Source organism: Oreochromis aureus, linkage group 3 (genome assembly GCF_013358895.1).
Source record: "Oreochromis aureus strain Israel breed Guangdong linkage group 3, ZZ_aureus, whole genome shotgun sequence".
Lineage (NCBI taxonomy): Eukaryota > Metazoa > Chordata > Actinopteri > Cichliformes > Cichlidae > Oreochromis > Oreochromis aureus.
In genome coordinates, this window is record NC_052944.1 from 54671364 (window position 1) to 54679989 (window position 8626).

Here is an 8626-nt window from a genome sequence, read left to right on the forward strand (position 1 = left end):
GCCTGAAACCAAGTTTGCCTGAAACCAAGTTTGCCTGAAACCAAGTTTGAGAAGAAACCAAGTTTGAGAAGAAACCAAGTTTGAGAAGAAACCAAGTTTGAGAAGAAACCAAGTTTTTGGAATTGAAGTTACCACAACTTCATCGATCTGTTTTCAGAATTCGGAGAGATCTCCGCTCTCACGGCTCCTTCTTTCCTGTCATTAAACTTTCATATCCACTCATTTTGCTGGAAAGTACAAGTAAAAAGTGGAATATACAGTAGTAGAATTACAGTACAGTAGAACTCACTGTAGAAACTACTTGCAGAGCCCTACATTTGTCATTTTAATTTTGCATTACACTTTGAAATAAACACTGATAGTTTGGCTTACAAGTGCAATTTGATAAAGTGTATCAACTTATATACACCTTTTTTAGATATATTTGAAGTAAGATAATCTGGTTATTTTGTAATTCAGACTGTTATATTCACATAAATATTAAATTTGATTCAAATACATTTTTCAAGTCTGTTTCATTGGTTATAACATTTGACTACAAGTTTATACTTTTATTATTTAAGGACAAACCCTTTTTTTGTCACTCAGTGTAAGTATTCAATTACAGTTATCATCTAGAGCAGGGGTCCCCAATCTCAGTCCACGAGGGCCGGTGTCCCTGCAGGTTTTAGATGTGTCCTTGATCCATCACAGCTGATTTAAATGGATAAATTACCTTCTCAACATGTCTTGAAGTTCTCCAGAGGCCTGGTAATGAGCTAATCATGTGATTCAGGTGTGTTGACCCAGGGTGAGATCTAAAACCTGCAGGGACACCGGCCCTCGTGGACTGAGATTGGGGACCCCTGATCTAGAGGCTCACCTGAGAACCCGGACTTCCTGTTTCCTGACTGCTGCAGAACATCCAGCTGAAGAATCCCCATCGCCTGTCATCTGATCACCACACCATCACAGCTCCTTATATTTGCTTTAAATTTTAAATATCTGAAAGGTTTACACAAAGTATACTTAAAAGCTAAGAGTTTCATTATAGCCTGTTGGTTGATTATTGAGATTTATTTTGCATATTACATTACAGAAGAATAGACCTATTTGTTATCCAGTCTGGTTAAAAAAAATAGAAGTAATAATATACAGTTTTTGAAAAAGCTACAATAAAACAGACCAAAGTGTTTTCAAAGAACTTTAAATAACTTTTATATTGAGTTTGTATTTAAGTGAGCCTTTTACATCAATTCTGATAAAGCTCTGATTTAAGAGAAAGTTGAGGAGTCAGTTTTTCATTGTTTACAGGTTGACTTTTGTTTACATTTGTGTATACATACATATAAGGTCCAGTTTGTACTTGCACAAAATGCCAAGAAAAGGTCAAAGGTCACAGTCCCAGAAGCTTAGATGGCAAAAGCAGAAAGAACAGGTAAATGTTTCTCAGAGTGGTGAGCAGGTAAAGGTGTCTGTTACAACTATTCCCAGTCCAGAAGTGCAGAGCAGCGTCCAGACAGCCGCGGTGTCTTATGCAGATGTGGTAAAGAGAGGTGTTCCCTCAGCATGTGTGCCAGATGCTAAAGTACAGCAGGTAATCCGGACTGAACCCCAGGTAACTGTGCAAACGCAGCATGATGGAGAAGCTCCAGGACCGTCTCATGTACAGGTTACAAACAGTGAAACTCGACCATGAGTGAGTAGCATCTGTGCGTCTCGAAGCCAGGCCTCTCCCAAGTATGGAAAGTACAGGAATCAGCAATGCATGGCTAACAGTTTGGTTTTCCTGTCATTCTTACACGAGGATGAATTCATTACCAGAGCAGATCTTAACCGTGTTTTGGACAAAGGCCATGCCATGTATTCAGATGCCAGAAAGAGGTTTGTGAGCAGCGTGTTTCTAGCCTGTGATGAGCTTCCCTCAGTGGTCACCAGCCGCACACACAAGTATCAAGTGGACATGTCTCAGTTTGCTCATTATGGCACATTTGATGGTACACATCACCTTCCGAGCCTTGAACAGGGACTACAGTGTTTGGCTTCAGCGGTTCGCTATGCTTTGCTAGTCATGGGAGGAAACGTCATTGCAGTTTGCAGGCTGACTTCAGGTGAATACGCATATTTTGACCCTCACCCACGTAAGTCTACAGGAATGCCATTGTCGCTAGCTGTAAGTGGTGGAACTGCAGTTATGTTAAAATTCACACGTCTTAACGACATGATTGACAGGCTCAAACGCTTGTACCGAATGTTTAGCATCGCACCAACCTGCACTTATGAGCTACAGCCTGTCGAGTTTCACAGTGAAAACGCAGCTGACCAAAGAGATGCTGATGAAAACAGACAAACAGCTACAACTGTTCCAGCACCAGCTTTAAATGAACCTGAATTTGAAACTCCAAAATCCACTGAGCAGACACAGAAAACTGTGACCGACACTTTAGCCACTGAAGTGATGTCATCCAGAGTGGATTATTCAAATGAGCCAGCTGCTGAGCTGAACAATTGTCCTTCTGATTATTTAGAAATAGAAACCTCTGCATCTTCTGTAAGAGACACTCAGGTAACAAAAGAATCTGTTCCTCAGAATGATTTAAACACTGCCTCCTGTTTAACTAAGACAACAGAGGAACTCTCACATAAACTGTTGAAGCATAATAAACAGCAAAGGAGAAAGATTAGGAGACGATTATTGGTCCAAGAAAAACTACCACAGAGAAAGGAAAATGAGAAAAAGAAAGAGAGACAGACATACACTTTTGATGAAAGCTTTAAGGCAAAGAAAAAAGATTCTAGTAGAAAGTCTCATGATTCTGATCACAGTAAGAAAAAGAGTGTGTACAAAAATAATCTGTATAAACTCAATGCTACATATAGAGAGAAACAGAGAGAGCATTTGAGAAAAATCTATAGAGATAGTGCTAAAATTAGAGAGAGAAAAAGAGAACGTGTGATAAGGATGTATAAAGAAGATTCTTTATTCCGAGAAAAGCAGAAGGAGCGTATAACAAGAACATATAGAGAATGTCCCATTTTCCGAGAAAAGCAGAAGGAACGTATGAGAAAAACATATAAAGAATCTTATAGACAATCTCCTATGTTCAAAGAACAGCAGAAGGAATGTATAAGAAGAAATTACAGAACTTGTGCTGGATTCAGAGAGAAACATAAAGCTTACATGAGGTCATATGTTTCTAAACTCTATAAAGAAAGTGAAGAATTTAAACAGAAAAAACGATCTTACGTCACTAAACGGTATGGAGAAGAGAAACAATTTCAGCAGAAACACAAGGACAATATGAGAGAAAGAATGAGAGTAAAATATTGGAACGGTTTTTCTTTTAGACAGATGCATAATATCAGCTGTGCAATGAACATAAAAAGAAAATATCGTCAGATGCATCGACCAGCTGAAAGTTTACAGTCTCATCCAGATAACAGTTTAATGAATGAGGCCATATCTCGTTTCAGATCAAACATTAAGTCAGCACCATCTTATGTTTGTACTGTTTGTCTAAAAGCTTCTTTTCCTAATCAGGTGAAAATCTGCAAAAGAAACAATTACTCAAAACACCAAACTGTAGCTCAGCAGTGTCTAACTGGTAAATTTGTTCATATGTGTGATGAAGCATGTAATGATCACTGCAGCTTTCCTGTTGAGAGAAAGAAAGAGTATATCTGTCACACGTGTCACAGTTCCCTCAAAAGTGGACGCATGCCAAGGCTTGCTGCTGTCAATGGTTTAGAACTGCAGGATATCCCAGCTGAACTCTGTGATCTCAACATTCTGGAGAGACATCTGATTGCCAAATGCATCCCATTTGCAAAGATTATTCCACTTCCAAAGGGCAGACAAAGACTCATACGTGGTAATGTGGTGTGTGTACCATCTGAGGTCCAACAAACAGTTGACTGTTTACCGAGGCTCAGAAACCAATCACAGATAATGAGGATCAAGTTGAAAAGACGACTGTGCTACAAAGGCCATCAGCTGTTCCAGACTGTCACCTGGTCTAAACTGATCCAAGCCCTGCGTAAACTGAAACAGATTCATCCACAGTACACAGATATTGTTATCAGAGATGATGCATTGCTTTGTGATCCAACGTTACCTGATGATGACAGCAGTGATGAAGCCAGCATGGCAAGTGATGATTATGATGAAGCAGATTTAATGGAAATTGACAACTATGAAAAAGATGCCCTTTTGAGTGAAAGTGAGTCTGAAAGTGAACAAGATATTAATATGCAATCCTGTGATGAACAACCAGAGGCGATCGTGGCTCAAGAGTTGGGAGTTCGCCTTGTAATCGGAAGGTTACCGGTTCGAGCCCCCGGCTCGGACAGTCTCGGTCGTTGTGTCCTTGGGCAAGACACTTCACCCGTTGCCTACTGGTGGTGGTCAGAGGGCCCGGTGGCGCCAGTGTCCGGCAGCCTTGCCTCTGTCAGTGCGCCCCAGGGTGGCTGTGGCTACAACGTAGCTTGCCATCACCAGTGTGTGAATGTGTGTGTGAATGGGTGAATGACTGGATATGTAAAGCGCTTTGGGGTCCTTAGGGACCAGAAAGGCGCTATATAAATACAGGCCATTTACCATCAATCCAGAGGAACCAGAAAGTGATTTGAACAATGGAGGTTTTGCTCTAGAAAGTTGTCTGCAGCCTGTAGACATTTCAGAAGAGATTCTCTGTTTCACTGATAACACATATTGTGTGGCTCCTGCAGAAAGAAACAATCCTGTTAGCTTCTTCAGAACTCCTCATTTGGAAGCCATGGCATTTCCTGTGCAGTTTCCTACTGGTCAGAATACACTGGATGAAAAGAGACGTCTTAAACTCACACCAAGTGCTTACTTCAAGTCAAGGCTTTTCAACATTGATGCAAGATTTGCTAAAGATACAAATTACCTGTTTTTCTCACAGTTTGTCACTGAAATACACCTGGCTAATTCCAGCATGACAATACAGCTAAGGAAAGGTAAACCTATGACCAAAGATGGACGCAAAATCACATCAGGAATGTTACAAAGTAAGACAGAAGTAGAGAAGCTGGTAAGAAATAAAGATGCAATCAGATTTATGCAGCCACTCAGAGGAACTCCAGCTTACTGGCAGAAAACTACCAGAGATTTATTCAGTATGGTCCGTCAAATAGGAACACCTCAGTTCTTTGTCACTTTCTCTGCTGCTGAGATGAGATGGCCTGAAGTGATTCAAGCAATAAAGAGACAGCAAGGTGAAGAGGTTGATTTTGAAGCCCTGGACTGGTCAGAAAAGTGTGAAATTCTAAGATCAAATCCAGTAACCACCATGCGAATGTTTGATAAGCGTGTTGAGGCTTTGTTCAGAGATTTGCTTTTTTCTCCTGCACAGCCCCTTGGTGAAATCATTGATTACTTTTACAGAGTTGAGTTCCAGCACAGAGGTAGTCCGCATATACACATGTTGCTGTGGATTCGAGAAAAGGTAGAAGTAGATGTGGATGATGACCAAACTGTCTGTGACTTTGTGGACAGATACATCTCAGCTCAACTCCTGATCCAGAAAAACAGCCTGAACTGCACAAAAAGTCGCTGAACTACAAAAGCACAGCAAAACCACACAAAAACATGCTTTAAGAGTGTGAACTCTGGTTGTAGATTTGGGTTTCCAAAACCACCATCCACAAGAACAATGATTGTGAGACAGGATGAGGATTCAGACACTGAAGCTGCAAAAGCCAAACTCAGACCTTTGTTGAACCTGCTGAAGGAACCTGAAGCTGCTTCTCTCACCATAGAGCAGATTCTGTCACGATGCAACTTGACAATGAATGAGTATGAACAATGCCTCCAGGACATAAACAAGAAAACAGCTCTTATTCTGAAACGTGACCCAAAGGACTGTTGGATCAACAATTACAACCCAGACCTGCTTGAAGCCTGGAACTCTAATTTAGATGTCTCGTTAATCTTGAATGCCTATTCTTGTATACAATACCTCTGTAAATATATAACGAAGAAAGAATCTGGCCTCTCTGAATACCTAAAGACAATTATTGATAACTCTGATAAGAACACGGTCAATGAATGTGATGAAATGAGAGCTGTGATGCAGGCTTACTCAAAAAAGAGAGAAATCAGTGCACAGGAGTGTGTGACTCGAGTCTGTGGCCTAAAAATGAAAAAATGTTCCCGCAGTGTTGTATTTGTACCAACAGATGATAATCCAGTAAAAATGAGTCGCCCGATGAGCTATCTGGAAACCACAACACACGACAGTTGTAATATTTGGATGACAAGTTTGAGTGATAAATACAAATGCAGACCTGAGACACCAGAATATGAGGAAATGTCCCTGGCTGATTTTGCTGCCTTGTGCCGGTTGGTGAGTGGTCCAAATGAAGGAAAAGATGTGCTTCCTCTTCTAAACCAGCTTGGATTTGTACAAAGGCGAAAGAATGATAAACCAGCTATAATCAGGTATTACCACTGTTCACAGGAAAAAGATCCTGAGCAATATTATGGACGACTGTTGAGACTTTACCTTCCACACAGATCAGAGCAGGAACTGAAACCACAAGGGTTCCAAACCTATCAGTCCTTCTACAACTCAGGTTGTGTATGACTTCCATGTTCAGACCACAGTGAGTCTGTGAAAAGGGTTGTGAAGAGAAATAAAGACAAGTATGAGAAGAACTCTGAGGATATTGAGAGTGCACTGGAAGAGTTTGAACAAAATAGGGATGTTGTGATTGATGAATGGTGTAATCTGGCTCCTGAATCTGAAGTTGTGAGGTTGCAATGTGATGAGAATCTTCCTGAGAGACATTCTGATGATGAGAACGAACAGGAGAATGTTCCCGACTACAGTCGTCAGTCTGATGCTGTAACAGAGATCAGAGCCATCAGAGAACAACCTGCAGTCGATCCAGCTGTGGTACGTGTAATGTATCAGAATCTGAACCAGAAGCAGGCCTGCGTGTTCTATGCCATTAGAGACTGGTGTATTCAGCGAGTTTGTGGTTTGAACCCAGATCCATTTTTCTTCTATATCAACGGTGGTGCAGGAACTGGAAAGTCACATCTGATTAAGTGTATTCACTCTGAAGCATCAAAGATCCTGAGCAGACTGCCTGCTAATGCAGAAGAAGCTGACATATCAAATCCAACTGTTTTACTGACTTCATTTACCGGGACAGCAGCTTTTTCTATCAATGGCTCTACATTACACTCTCTACTGAAACTACCCAGGAGTCTGAAACCACCCATTCAAGGACTTGGTAACCAACTGGATGAAGTCAGATCTGAGCTTATAAATGCTGAAATTATTGTTATTGATGAGATTTCGATGGTTTCAAAACCCCTTTTTGCTTATGTGGATGCAAGACTGAAACAAATCAAAGGCACTCAGAGACCTTTTGGTGGAATCTCAGTTTTAGCTGTTGGAGATTTTTACCAGCTGCCACCAGTGCGACAGTCTAAACCTCTCTGTGTTTACGATCCAGAACAGATTGACCTATGGCAGGAACATTTTCAGATGATCACTCTAACCGAGATCATGCGTCAGAAAGATGATGTGGCCTTTGCAGAGATGTTGAACAGGATTAGAGTAAAAGAAAAGACAGATGAGCTTTCTCAGTGCGACAGAGATTTGTTGTCACAGGCTGTGACTGCACCAGAAGAATGTCCAATCGAGGTCTTACACATTTATGCCACCAACAAGAATGTTGAATCCCACAACACAGATACGCTCAAGGAGCTTCATTCAAACATCATAATCATCACTGCAGACGATTTCCAGAAGGATAAACGTACAGGCAGAATGGCACGAAGAGACAAACCATTTACAGGTGGGAGAAATGATTTACCCGACACCCTGAACGTTGCTGAAGGAGCTCGAGTGATGCTGACCAGAAACTTGGACACACTAAACGGTTTGGTCAATGGTGCTTTTGGTATACTGATAAAAGTGGTGAGATCTGAAAATGATGGACAAATAATTAAACTGGGGCTCAGAATGGACAACCGGCAGCCAATGAGACACAACCGCAGTGCTAATGCAGCATCTGATGATCTGGTTTACATTGAGAGATCAGAGGAGAATCTGAAGTTTAAAGGGGCAGTACGCAGACAGTTTCCTGTAAAGCTCGCATTTGCCTGCACAATCCACAAAACTCAGGGTCTTACAACACAGACAGCTGTAGTTTCAATGAAGAACATTTTTGAACCAGGTATGGCTTATGTTGCTCTCAGCAGGGTGACGTCTCTCAGTGGACTCTATTTGCAGGACTTGGATGAGAACAAGATTTATGCCAATCCCGAGGTAACTGCAGCGCTCCAAATCATGAGACAAGCCAATGTTGAGGAAATGATGCCTCTTCTTCAGGTCAGAGAAATAGCCAGCAGACCTGACACTCTTACACTGATCCATCACAGTACGGAGGGCTTGCCATCTCACATCAGTGACATCAAGAGTCATCATGAAATGTGTTTAGCAGATGTTTTGTGTCTCACAGAGTCTCACCTCCAAGGCTCCTTTGTTGCAGACAGTCTTCATTTGGACGGCTACACCATGTTCAAACGCAACAGACATGTGTCCTACACAAACTTTCCTCACATGGCCAGCAGAAGTGGTGGTGGAGTTGTTGTGTATTTGAGGAATCA